Source organism: Rutilus rutilus (assembly GCF_951802725.1).
Source record: "Rutilus rutilus genome assembly, chromosome: 2".
NCBI classification, from domain to species: Eukaryota; Metazoa; Chordata; class Actinopteri; order Cypriniformes; family Leuciscidae; genus Rutilus; species Rutilus rutilus.
This window is the reverse complement of record NC_140210.1, coordinates 57788929-57803786: the sequence shown is the minus strand read 5'-3', so window position 1 is coordinate 57803786 and position 14858 is coordinate 57788929. Positions and strand designations below refer to the sequence as shown.

Here is a 14858-nt window from a genome sequence, read left to right as displayed (position 1 = left end):
AAATATAGATTTGTGTAAATTTTATTTGATCTAAACACGTTATTGTTCTGTATATCGCTTGATTTTATGCAAAGCAACATACATGTGCGCGATGTGAGTCGCTTAAACAAGTGTTGCGCCGTCGATCTTTCCGCATGATGGAAATGCTGGATGCCTTGCATAAAATTTTATGATTTTATTCAAAAAGATACAGAAAATAAATACTTAGAAAGTTTATTTCTTCTATCTTCTATTTCTTCCGCATATTTCTTCTATGAGTGAAACGCAGGGCGGGTGTTAGAAGTTCCCCCGCTGAACATGGTCAATTACACTTGAATTACTTCTAAATGTTTACATTTTTACTTCTAATATTTGTTAAATGCTCTTAAATGTTGGCAATATATATAAAAATATATATATTAAAAATACTATACTGTGAAATACGATTGAAAATAAAGGAATTATCATGCAAGCCAGTCAATGAATACATTTTTTATTTTTATTTTTTTTAGAGGATTTAAATGAATCCGTAGACATGAATTAATGTATAAAGTAAAAAAAAAAAAAAAAAAAAAAGTACTATAGGAAAAATGAATCAACTATGCTGGGTTAAATAAACAACCCAATTTGCTGGCTAAAATTAACCCAACATTTGTCCTGTCCTATATTTACCCAGCCCCTGGGTTGAAAAAAACCCAGTGTTTTTAGAGTGCTGTGAGGGAGGTCAGGGCTCATTATGATGGCTGTGTTTATCGACGCATGTATTGATCATCAGGCTCCAATACTGTCATAGCAGTGGGTGTTTTCTGCAGAGATGATCATAACATCAGAGGAAACAGCAGTTGAGCGAGCGGCTCAATATTACATTCACGTCACGCCACAGGCTGATCACGCCAGAGGCCTGAACGCAGACCTGCAGCCTCAGGAATAAGAAAACACCTCCACACTGTCATATACAGCTCATTCCTCATTTAAACATTCCCTGGTTTATACAAGAGCTTTAGAGGTCATGTACAAACACAGTAGAGACCAAAAGTGTGTCCCGAGGGGAGTTTTTTATGTTTTTAATGACCCTACAAGTTTGATTAAACCATCAAAATATAAGGAAAATATGTTATATTCTTTACTGTTTTGTTCTTCCCTCATATTCAAAATATTTAAACTTGGTTAAGGTGTTTATCTGACCAAATTATTTGGCATTAGAGGGCAAACTACAGCTACAGGTTTTATTTTACAATGCAAAAAACAAATCGTAGAAAAAAAAAAAAGCTCACAAGAAAAAGCAAACATTTACTACAGCATTATAAGTTATTAATATTTCATTGGATGTCTCTTGTTTTTGCATGTTATTTTTTTTCTTTTTATGATAGTCTGGACAAAAATGATGTCGCACAATTCATATTATCACAAATAAAACAATCGACTCCAAGCACAACTACGCAATATGCTTACAAAAAAATTTCAACAAAAAAAATCATAATATTTACAGTTTAAAGTATGCCGTACATCACTTTTACCCTCTACTGTACAGATATATATATATATATATATATATATTGCGCTATATAGACAGACTTTCACATTGTCCATGGTTCGTAAAAATTCTGTCATTATCTATTATCACCATCATAGCTACACGATTCTGAACAGACAACTAACGTGTTACAAAATAACGTGATTTACTAGAGGTTCTGACAAAATGTAAATTGCTGCAGTCTATTTAAAATAAATGAATTATTTAATATATTCTGAATCTAAATAAATTATTTTTAAAAAATGGTTGAATGAATGATTCAATGACTCACTCATTACTAGATCAGCGTTTTTTAAACGAATCTCTTGAATGAATTCCTGACAAATAAAAATGTTAACAGTCACTTGTCGCCACCTACTGGTGTAATAATGTAATCGATACAAATATTTGAAGTGTCAAGTTCATTTCATGAGGTGATTTGCTCTATTTTGATCACTACAGATGACACCAGTGTTCATATCCGACCTATAAACGTTTATGCCAATACTTCTGTGGTAAAATGAATGATTGTAAGACAGAAATAATGATACTGTGTGGTAGAAAAGGCTGTTTGAGTTTAATATCTAAACATGACAACGGCTCTCTCTGGATCAGAACACAGATCTGAATGTTAACTGTGATTTTATCACAGGTTTAATAGACAGAGCCGAATCACTGTCATTTAGCAAACACCATAATGGTGACCAAACATTTTAAAACAGTGACATCTTAACCTCTGTTCATAGACATATGACACAGAAATAAAGTCAGTCTGGTTAGTAATAAGTGAAGCTGGTAATGCTGTTTGTGGAGTTGTTTAATCCTCCTCTGCTGAGATCTTCACAGATTTAATGTCTTCTTTTCTCTTCAGTTGATTTCATCTCAGACTGTGACTAAAAGTCAGGTTGTAGTTCTTGTGTTTCTCTTTCCTTCAGTGATTCTGCTTGTTAACAGCAGGTGTTCATCACTAATGCTCAATCATCACTCAATTAATCACTTAATTATCTCATTAACTAACTCTGCTTCAGTGTTACTTTAACACTCTGTAGAGTGGGACCATATGTGATCTGAGCAGTGTTGATTTAACACCGGGGATTTTGCTGTGAAGTTTATTTTCCTTTATTAGACCTTGCAAACATTATATGAGTTTTACCGGATTCAGTGCATCCTGAACTTGTACTGTTGGAAATAAAAAATAAAAGTGACTTGACTATTTTCCCCGCTTTCAGGGACGAAAAAAGCAATACAGACATAGCCTAAGTGAAATGCGGGACATGTCTTGTAGGACGCGGGACAAAGCAGGTGTTTTTACATGAAGCAGAGGAACGTTTGTTTGTTTCCCCCCCCCCGCAGGCCCCTAAAACACAACCTTTGAACAGGCAAATATGAACAACTAGAGCTGGTTAAAATAATAATGATTTCTCTATTTGAATCCATTCTTAAAGGAACCGTATGTAAGATTATAAATCATAATCATAAAATGGCCCTGATATGTCACTAGACATTAAGAAATCATGTTCATTTCAAATACTTATATCACTGACAACAGTAGTCCGGCCAGGATATTGTCATTTAAAAAGTGAAGTTGCAGCCCTCAACTGATGTTGATGTTGTCATGTTGTGTTTTGGCCTGATGCTCCACCCTCCACCTATCTACCAATCACGAAGTCAGTAGTGTTTCGGCATCCGGGTTGCCAGCTCTGCTCTAGTTACCACAGCAGTGGTTTCCTTATAGCAGCCTATGTTCCTGCTGGATCCTGCAGCCTATCTGGCAACCTCGAGTGAGGGGGGAGGGGGAGGGGATACACCGCTCTACAGTAATTTGAAAGTGATTGCAGTACCAGTTTTGGCCACAATCTTACATACGGTTCCTTTAAATCCCAAGAATATATCTTTTGGTCTGTTTTCAGTTGATGAATGAACAGAAAGCTGTGTTTCCATCCACCTATTTGTATGCACATTTTGGGATATTGCATGAAAATACTAAATGGAAATGGAAATATGTGCATTAATTAGCCTAATGTGCATAAAGAACATGAGCTCAATTGAGTCGGATCATTTTTTATCTGATAAGAAGACATGCGCATAAACTACGATGGAAACACATTTATTGAATAAATCCTTCATAAACCTCATGTGACTTTGGCTCAGCGTCAGCTGTGATTGGGTAACTGGAGTAACCAGTGGACCAATGGCATCGCAGCATCTCAAATGTTGGTTTGGTGTTTCTGAAACGCCGGAGTCAAAGTGTGTGATCAGAATGATTTGGTTTAATTCCCTCAGAAGCGTCTCACACACACGAGTGTGTTCCCGAACACCAGCATCCGAACGCCAGAGAACACGACAGCGTTTACTGTGTTTCGTCTGATGCTCTGAGACTCGCGCCACCCGTCCAATAAATTGCAATAAGCTTTGTGCTTTAATTGTTCCTTTTGATATGTAATAAAGTGTGGGGTGTGTCTGAAGCGAGTGTGTTTAATCTCTGTTGTATAATCATCACAGATACATGCAATACATTACATTACAGAAAGAGGAGAGCTTTGTATCATCAATACGTAAAGAAATGCCGTTAATTTTATAAACTTTTGCAAACCCAGCCAGTATGATCACAAAATGAAAGCATCCAAAATGCAATATTAAGTATAAAAAGCGTAAACGACATGATTTACGCACTAAATCCAGCTTAAACCTGAATATTTTTAGAAGCTCAAGACAGACGACACTAAACCTCATTTTACACTTAAGTTTGCATAAAGTCGAGAAGAGACTGAGGAAATGATATGTTCCTAGTCTAAAGTAACAACTAAAGCTGAGCTAAAATGTGAATGACAGGCCTGAAATCTGATTCAGTGTTTCGGTACAGTGTGACTGCGATCATTACGACTGGAAAAACACATTTTTAGGATCAGTAATGCAAGATCTCTTCAGACAGACACACACACACACACACATCGATCGATCGGTCTGTGTGGCTGTATTGCTGTCGCCATGGCAACGCTGCAATAAGGGCTGTGCCGTTTCTCTCATTGTGTTTCTCTCTCTCTCTGTCCGTCTTTTTTCCCCTGCTATGATCTATGTCTCAATTTTTTTTTCGCAGTAACCAGTGCTGTGAAACCCCTGCGGGCTCCGTCTCCATACGGGATATCAGACGATTTATCAGGAGCGTTTCCCCCAGGAACAGCAGCTCACGCCTGGACAACAGCTAAACTCAAGCCTCAGGCTTCATCTCGGCCTACAAGAAGAACGCCATTACACGCCCATCATTCCCTAGTGACAAACAATTTACTTAATTGTATTTGAAATATATTCCCTTTTTCAATATTTCTTTGCAAATATACAAAAAAAAAAAAGTTTACTATCTTTAAATATAGTAAAAGTATATAAGCCTCACGCTCGTACCTATTTTCACGTTAAACGCACTTTAAAATCATTGTCCTTTAGTATATTTTCCAAAAATATATATTTTAGAAAAATATACTTGAAGTGAAAATTCTGTTTATTTTTTAAAAGTGCATAATTTGCAAAAATAAATAAATAATAATAATTACATTAAAATAATTTCCTAACTTAAAAAAAATATTTTAGGTAATTTTAACTGTGTGCTGGAAATGATCAGTGTAACAATGCATTGAAAGTATACTTTCAAAATAGTATACAATAATAGTAGTATTTGGAATAAGCCAAAGGTATTACAGAGCATACTAAAATATAATACACTGACTTATGGTATATTGCATGTATGTTTCGAAGACACTTGTGATGAATTTGCAGTGTACTTGTAACACAAATAAAGTACACTTTAACATCACTATAAGCATGTAATTAGTCCCTACACAGGCATTTACTTAAAGTATACTTGAAGTCGTTCCAATTTAACACACAAAAGTACACTAAACACACTTAAAGATGTGCTTTACAACAATTTAATTACAACTAAAATATACTTAGTACAAAATGAGTTGTTCCTAAATAGCACGCTTCAAGTTAACTAATCATTAACACACTTGAAATATACTAAATTAGTCTGGCTGCAAGTATACTTAGCATATGTGTTTCTCACCAGGGTTCATGCTAGCATCACAAACGTTATAAATGCTGTAGTGCTCGATCGTATGTAGTTGTACATCATACTACACTTGACCGTTCGCGACTCTCGTCTCGCTCCACATGCTCTTTCTTCTCACATAATAAAATCATTGAGACTCAGATCAATATTACATGTGCAGTTGTTCATCCAGTAAGTGGCGTATAATGAGAGGCTCGTGATCGATGACCATCTCGATCTGTTCATCTGCTCAAAGAAGTCACTTTACTAATAATACAAGTTTTCTGAATTACAAACACAATTCTGGATTCACTCCCGCGGAGCGTCTGATTCTCCACGCGGCGTCTCGATCCCGTCTCGGGGAACTATGGTTGGTCACATTCATAGACGTTTTGACACATTTAACACACTTTTGTGTACAAATTACTAAAATATGGATAAGAAAGTAATGTAACGTACGAAGGCCAGTAAGAGCTGTGTGTGTAAACCTTCCACGCCGGAGACGCCAGTTCGAGTGAGACTGCTTACACACACACACACACACACACAGATTGTCACTGAGGTTCACATTGACTGATTTTAAACAAATGAAGGAAGACACACATTTAGATCCACAGCCTTATGGAAATCAGACACAGGATACTGACTGAACGAAGTTGGCTACATACAAACCACACACACACTCACACACAGAATAAACCCCGCCCCCGGGAACAGATAGATCCCCCTGACAGGAGCACATGTCCACACCAAGCGGCAACCTCCCCGTCTCTCTCTTGAAACCAACACGGAAGTGAGTTAAACTGCAATTCATCGACTGGCCGCTTGAGGCTGGCTGCACAAGTGAGTCAAATCTGTATCTCCCCCATGTTAAAATTACCAACTTTACAGCAGAAAAAAGCATGTTTACAGCCTGGATCTCTATGTGGCTTTGGTCTATACAGCTAATTGTGCCCTTCATGACAACTGTGAGGGGGGTGAATTTTTTTATAACTCATCCGTTTAGTTGATTAATCCTTAAAGTTCTGCATAATTAAGGGTGTGGCCACTTGAGTGACAGGTGGATTGCCGCTGATGTCAATGCTAGCCGTTTGTCTGCTGTTACTAGCCGTCACTTCACCTCAGCAAGTGTTAGCTGCTGAACTTGCCATCTCTGCAGTGTTTTGTGCTTTTTTTCGGGATTATTTCATACAATTTAATACACCCATTACTTCGCCCACGGCTTTGGATTCCGTCGTTGTCGTCGAGTATCGTTCGAGAGAACAACCAGCGCTGTATTTCAGTTGTTTTCCTCTGTGAACATGCACTAATGGATGTCTGACAATTTCGTTGGTTTTTGGAGTTTTCAGATTTAAAAACGTCAATAAAGGCTCGTTCGTTCTGCTCTCACGGAACAGATAGATTATAATATGCTTATGTACCGTCAGGTGAAATCCTGCAGGCGTCGGCGCTTTCTCCGTCATGCAATAAATGCACATCCTTGAATGAGCGCGGATTTCTATCGCATTTACTTGAACTTCATATGTAATATATCTATGGTTTAACCCATTTGAGAGGCGGCCAAAATCAGCATTTAAAATGGACTGAATAAGCTCTCTACGAACTTGACGAGCGATGCCGCGCTGACGGACCGACTATAAAGAAAGAGTGACTGACATGTATGCTCATAAATCACTGTCACACACACTCTCTCAGAGTAATATTAAGTTACTGCATAATACATTTTCAACTAGCAGAATAGTACAGAATCACGATACACAGTCTCACTTGTAGCCATGTCTTTTAACTATTATAATATTTCGAAGGGCAAAAATAGGAACTTTTAATTGGCTTTACATCATCAACTGTCACTTTAGCGCGAGGCCCTGTGCAGTCGCAGACTTGGTACTGTCAGTAGCATAACGTTATAGCATTACCTCCCTAGCCTGAGCTAACTCGATCACGTCGAGCTACTGGGGCTCCTCAGCTCCACTCACGCCCCGCCTCTTTGCCCATTTTCTGTTATCCGGGAGTGACGCAAGGCCAAGATGGCGACGGCCGGCTCCGCCCACTTTAGGCTTCAAAAATGCTCTTCAGAAACCCGCGGGTGACGTCACGGACACTACGTCCATATTTTTTTACAGTCTATGGTCCACACTGCAGCCACAGCGCCTCGTGAGAGGTAGTTCACTCTCAGGCCACACACACTGTTAGGGTTGCCAACTGTCCTGTATTAGCCGGGACGTATTTTGGGCCTAATTTATTTGTCCCGTTCTTTGACTAGCCTGGTCTAACCACTGCCTGATACACCAGCAGCAGCAGCAGTGCTGAGAATGACACCTGTCATCATCCAATCACAGCTTTTTGAATCATTCTTTTGAGACAAATCATTCAAAAATCACTCCTCAATAACACACATGATCTGAGGAACGCTGCACTTACACTCTCAACTTTAATCCTCATACTCTACACAACATGAGTGTGAGCAAGCGACTACACACACACTGATGCCTCAGAAACATGGTTCAGTAATATACTGGAACTGGGAAGGAAGTGTGTGACAGACGCTGTCTATTCCAGTTATTAATCACATGATCTGTTGAGGACAGCAATAATACATCCAGGAATTTATTCTGTGTTTTTCCATCGTAGTGTCTGCATGTTTCCTCATCTGAGAAACAACACGTGCATAACATTTGTAAGAAATAATTTAAGATTTTATGCGCATCTTTGAGTTTCCATCCAGTGTTTTTATGCATTGCATCAAATTTAGCATAAAACACACTCACTCACTCTCTCTCTCTCTCTCACACACTCTCTCTCTCTCACACACTCTCTCTCTCTCTCTCTCACACACACACACACACACACATACACACACACTCTCTCTCTCACACACTCTCTCTCTCTCTCTCTCTCGCTCTCACACTCTCTCTCACACACACACATACACACACACACACACACACTCTCTCTCTCTCTCACACACTCACTCACTCTCTCTCTCTCTCTCTCTCTCTCTCACACACACATACACACACACACACACACACTCTCTCTCTCTCTCACACACACTCTCTCACACACTCTCTCTCTCACACACTCTCTCTCTCTCACACACACACACACACACACTCTCTCTGTCTCTCACACACTCTCTCTCTCACACACACACATACACACACACACTCTTGCACACACACACACACACACACACATGATCCCTAATGGCTCAATGACTTACGCAAATAACACCTTCTACTTTAGCAGTGACAAAACACGAGAGACTGGCACACCCTCACACACATACACACACACACACACACAAAAGAGAAGAACACATTATCAATTATTACAAACAATTATTACTGAAATGAGTGGTCACTGAATTGGGTCGTTAAACAGCAGCCACTATAATGTGACATAAATTACACACTTTAATGATCGCTAATGAGATGTGCATTAAGTGTATCATGCATTAACCAGATAAATCATATAAATCATATACTGGGGAATTTGAATCGGTCACTAATTAAAATTGTATACATGCATTTTTGGTGTCAGAAATTAATTTGAATGAATTATTCCAAATCATAAATAAACATGACAATCACATCTTCTGTGTTCAGGGTTTATCCGCCAGCACAATGTATTTTAATAAGGTTTAATTCAATTACGGTTTAAATCAATATCAGTAAAATTTAAAATGATTGTGTATGAACACATTCTTTAAACACATAAGATGTTATTGTGTGATTATTAAAGATGAATTTGCCTTCAGGTGTAATTAAATGTCAAACTCTAATTAAAGTCCGGCTGTGCTGCACTTTCATGCATAAAGACACGCTTTACACAGAGAGAACCGAGGAAACACTGTGTGTGTGTGTGTGTGTGTGTGTGTGTGTGTGTGTGTGTGTGTGTGTGTGTCTGAAGCGTTGTGATCAAAACACACACTCTCTCACACACACACACACACTGAAAGCATGTTGTGAGAGAACCGTGGACTCATCTGTGTGTGTGTGTGTGTGTGTGTTGTGTGTGTGTGTGTGTGTGTGTGTGTGTGTGTGTGTGTGTGTGTGTGTGTCTGAAGCGTTGTGATCAAAACCTGAGTGTGTCAAGCGCTCGCTGCTGGAGCGCTGAGAATCAAACACACCAGAAAGCTTCATCTGGAGAGATTCCCGAGCATCAGAGAGAGCGCGCGCGTGCGTGTGTGTGTGTGTGTGTGTGTGTGTAATAATCAGGGTAGAGTAATTGCTATAATTCACCCTCATGCTGAGAAAACTCCTCTGTTCTGAATTCACCCTCTGTGTTAGAGACATAAACAAACACACCACTCTCATCAGCGCGCACAACACACACACACACACACACACACATGACTGGGGGAAACAGACATACCACTGCACTCACCACCAATTTTACTTCCGAAACGTGACGTATTTCAGAGTGAATCAGGATTTAAGTTTCAGGAATCGATTGATTGGTGAGAAAAACGAGAGATTGATGACGTCAAGTTAAAACATTTAGATGAAACATCACAAAACAAACCTCTTCTTACACACACACACACACTCTACTGGCAGTCTATTCACACACTGCGTTCTGCTACTGAAGATGACAAACAGCGTTACAGACAGTTGTGGTAAGATGAGATATTTATATCGATTTCCAGCATTGGCAGGATACTCATTAACATAAAAGCATGCAAATACATAATTAATCTTTTCAAAAATAATTAAATATTATTTGTGTATTCTTAAATATTATATTTATGTCTGCCATCACGAATTTGTATCGTATCACATATATGCACCATTTCGGACACACTCGACTGAATATGTTTCTCATAATTGTAAATTATTTTGATCTAAAGGCTTTCGCTGAAACTCTTGAACAGCAGATCTGCAGAAAAACATAAACTGTGTTATTCTGACGCTTTTGATGAGTCTCCCATCTCAACTCTTCACTGTTTTAAATTCGGTTGCATAATGCAGGAATAAATGACCGACTGCGTTACATTAAAGACATCAGGCAGACAGTCTTAGTCCAAGAAGACAGATTGAGAGATCAAACACACACATTTAAGCCAATAGTGCAACACCAAACCGCAAAATGTAAATGTGTGACCCTGGATCACTAAACCAGTCACATGTCGCACGGGTATATCTGTGGCAATAGCCAACAATACATTGTATGGGTCAAGATTATCGATTTTTCTTTTATGCCAAAAATCATTAGGATATTAAGTAAAGATCATGGTCTATTAAGATATTTTGTAAATTTCCTACCGTAAATATATAAAACATGTATTTCTGTGAGTGAATGCTGCACAATCGCCAACATAAATGCACAACTTTAAAGGAGATTTTCTCAATGTTTAGATTTTTTTGCACCCTCAGATTCCAGATTATCAATAGTTGTATCTCGACCAAATATTGCCCTATCCTAACAAACCACACATCAATGGAAAGCTTATTTATTCAGCTTTCAGATGATGCATACATTAAAATTTCAAAAAATGGACCCTTATGACTGGTTATGTGGTCCAGGGTCACCAGTACTGACTGTTCTCAAACAGGTTTCCCAGAGGCTGATGTTTAGAAAGCATTAAAGGAAATCAGCTTAGAAATGACCTGATACACTGGGAAAAGAAGCATTTTCACCAGCAAGAACAACAAAACCGCTGACAAAGCAAAACGAGAAGGATACATAAATAATACCTATTTATTCAGCGCTATGAATATGACCACAAACATTAGAGGATAAACGAAGCTCAGGGGTCAATGTCAATGCATTTATCTATTTATGAGTTATGATGAGTTCATTTCACACAGTGTTTCTTTATCTCGTGCAGAATCCACAGATATACCGAGTTTCACAATTTTTTTATCAATCTTTTACCAATAAACAAACAAGAGAAGTGTCATTTTCTGCTCTTCATCCGCTTGCTTTGACTAGTAGCCAGTGTGTTTGCATGTGTTTGTGTTTCGAGTCTTTGCTCGCTCAACCATCCGTGGATCTTCACAAGATCATTAAGTGTGTCTTTATAAACACACTCTCTCTTCTCTGTCTCTTAAACACAAACACGTTTACTTACACAACCAAGGACAAATGAGGACTAAAACCAACCTCAAACGTCTCATTTTGTAGCATTAGCATAATATTTTCGCTCCCTGGTGTCCCAGTTTCATCAGATTTAGCTCACTCGTGTAGACACATTTATCCTCAAAATGTAGGCAAGTAACCCCGAACACACACACTTATACAGTCAAACTAAAATGAATTCAGACACCTTCAACATTTCTCACATTCTCACAGTTTATTCGCTATATATTTTAGAATTTTTTTTTTTAGCTGTTAAATTTAACTACACAATTAGATAATACCAGTTTAGCTCAACCAGTCACCAAGCAATGCTTCATTTTGTTCAGTCTGTGTGTAAAAAGAGCATTAGCAATTAAAGAAAAAACACTTCAGCAAAACATGATCAGCTCCAAGTGTCCGAATCATTTTTGGTCCCAAATTTGTATAAATTTACTGGTAGTCTCTGTATGAAGAATTTTTGGGTATAATATGTCACAGTTTACTTTATTTTGGTCTCCTCACTTACACACATGAACTATAGTGTCCTGCACACACTAGTGGGGAAAAAAAAGCAACCAAAAAATTATATCTGGTGTCTGAATAATTTTTGCTTTGATTGTAGGCCTGCCTATCTAAAGTGGCCATACAGTACCATAGACCTTATATGACTAACGCAAACCCTGAAAGAAAACATTTTACATTTCTAGAATACATATTTATGAAACAATATTTACCTTATTTTTTAACCATTTTACCAATTGAAGAGGGGGAGTTTTTTCAGATTTAGCTCACTTATAGCAATCATATTCATTGCATATGCATTGCTCAGATGCAGCATGTGTGTGTGTGTGTGTGTGTGTGTGTGTGTGTGTGTGTGTGTGTGTGTGTGTGTGTGTGTGTGTGTGTGTGTGTGTGTGTATGTGTGTGTGTGAGATGGAGGAGATGTTGGGTGGGGAGAGATGGAGGTCTGTCAGAATGCACCAGCAGACACTGGCGCCAGCACATTTACACACCACTCACGATCCGCAGCGTTCAGCGCGCCTTTGGCCTGTAACTCAATTTACATCCAATGAAAAATTACCACAACGTGTGCGTGCGTGTGTGTGTGTGTATGATATATAGGTCTGTGCATGGAGAATGTGTGCTTATGTGTGTGCATATAGTGATATGTGTATGCAATGATGTGTTTTTATACGTGTGTGTGTATACTACACTTTAGGGATGGGTTTGTCCTCAGATGTTAAATATAAATGTAATTTTGTTAATAACATTTGTATGGGGGAGGGGGAGGGGGGGCATTCAGTTTCTAGTTGTATATGTATGTGAGTCATACATGAAATTATATGTATATATATGTGTGTGTGTGTGTGCATACAAATACTAAAATGCAAAAGAAAAAAACACTAGAATTATGATATGTTAAGTGATGTGTAGATGTGGAATATATACGAACACACACACACACATACAAATTCTAAAATGTAATAGAAAAAAATCTAGAATTATGATATATATCCTCATGAACATAAATGTGTATGAATGAAGTGACGTGAGATGTGGAATATAGACAATGATGTGTGTATGGAAATGTGTGTGTTTGGGATTTAACTGAACACACACACACACACACTGACAGTCGTTCTTTCGTTCATTCATTCATTCGTACCTTCTGGTGTTCCGTATCCACCCTACATCCTCTCCTCTCTCCTCTCCTCCCCGATTCACTCGCTTCTCCTCTTCTCCTCCCGTGTCGCCAGAATGCATCAAGATTAAAATTTAATCAGCTGCCATCTTCCAGACGATAATGGACCAAAAACATGATATTTTAAATCCACCTTACAGAGAGTCTTCAGTCATAAACACGCAGGAGGAATAATAATACACACGGGGAATGATATAATCCAATATGAATACAGACAGTCTCCTGACGCTGTCGATAAGACAAATTACCATATAGCATCAAAAGCATCCATGAGTGAAGATGAGAAACGTTTTGGTTTGTTACTCATTATGAGCACAGCAGAAATTCTTCGATTCGACGTCGAAACGCTCGCTAATCGCGCGTATTTCGAGGCATGTCGCTTTTACGCGATGAACTGTTGATCGTCAAGGGTATTGCAATGAGACGATGAGCTGAGGGTGATCCTCTTCTGGTGGACAGGTGATTTTCATCAAGTTTAAATTAAACACTTAAAAAAACAAAACAATATTAACGATGAGGAATCGAGCTGAGGTAAAAAATATATTGTAGGTATACGTCGTAAAATCCCGCCTGGCGCCGCTCCCCGTCCACGACCGAACAGAAGGTGATCCTTGTCTGGTAGACAGGCGATTTTCATCGAAAAACAAAAATAATCATAATAATAAAAAGGAGAAATTGAGTTCAGGCAAAAATAAACGCGTCGTTTGCTGCGGACGCAAATTCCCGCCTGGCGCCGCTCCCCGTCCACGCGGATTTAAAAAACGGTTTAAATCCGCAATAAATAACACCGATAATCAACAACATCCGCGACATTTAGCGCAGAAACCAATCGTGTAGATCCGTGACTAAAACCACGGCCTGCGCGGAACGATGGCTGAATCTAAATCACGAAAACACGACGACTAAAAAAAAAACACTGTTTAGCTTATGGATAAAAAGGCTGCGTTCACATCTACATTCACCGTGTTAAAAAAATGTCTTCATCAAAACAGGATACTACTCAGTGTAATATAAAAGAGAAGAGCCTGTGCTCGCGTCCAGATGTTGTGCTCGTAGTAAAGGACAGCAGTGAAGATCCCAGATATCAACAGATCAATGGAAGATGCGGCTGTCATGGATTCTTCTGCATACAATAGAGACACACGGAGAGAAAAGCACAGGCCTCGGTGTTTCGATCAAATAGCTAACCGAACCCTAACGATTGACTCTAATGTGGAAGCGTGTCGGTTCCTGACGGGAGAGAAATGCTATTCCCGTTTGTGCTGGATGCGGCAGGCGTGACCAGGCGAACATAACGCGAACGCTTTGCCAGAGAGAACGCGAACGCCCTGCATCATTCCCTCGCGCGCTCTCTCTCTCTCTCTCTCTCGGTTCTCTGTAGCATAGTATATAAATAGATAGTTCATGACAGTGGACATGAACATGAATGAATTCTGACATGAGTTCTGTAATGCAAGACAATCATAAACTTGTCTAAAACCCGTTACATGTATGCTACATTTTTCTAAATGTCATAATCATTTGTTAACAAACAAGTATTACTTCAATGAGCTCAT

General features: G+C 38.8%; 1 protein-coding gene across 2 annotated transcripts in view; it reads right to left on the bottom strand.

Annotated features, from left to right (window-relative positions):
* The window catches only part of LOC311286307 (adhesion G protein-coupled receptor L1), a 53831-nt gene extending 39231 nt beyond the window's left edge, over positions 1–14600 (bottom strand). For both annotated transcript variants that reach the window (XM_084402446.1, XM_084402447.1), the window contains exon 1: positions 13267–14600. The gene's annotated coding sequence lies outside the window, so the exon portion shown is untranslated. The remainder of the gene's footprint in view (positions 1–13266) is intronic.
* Between the last annotated feature and the right edge of the window lie 258 nt (positions 14601–14858).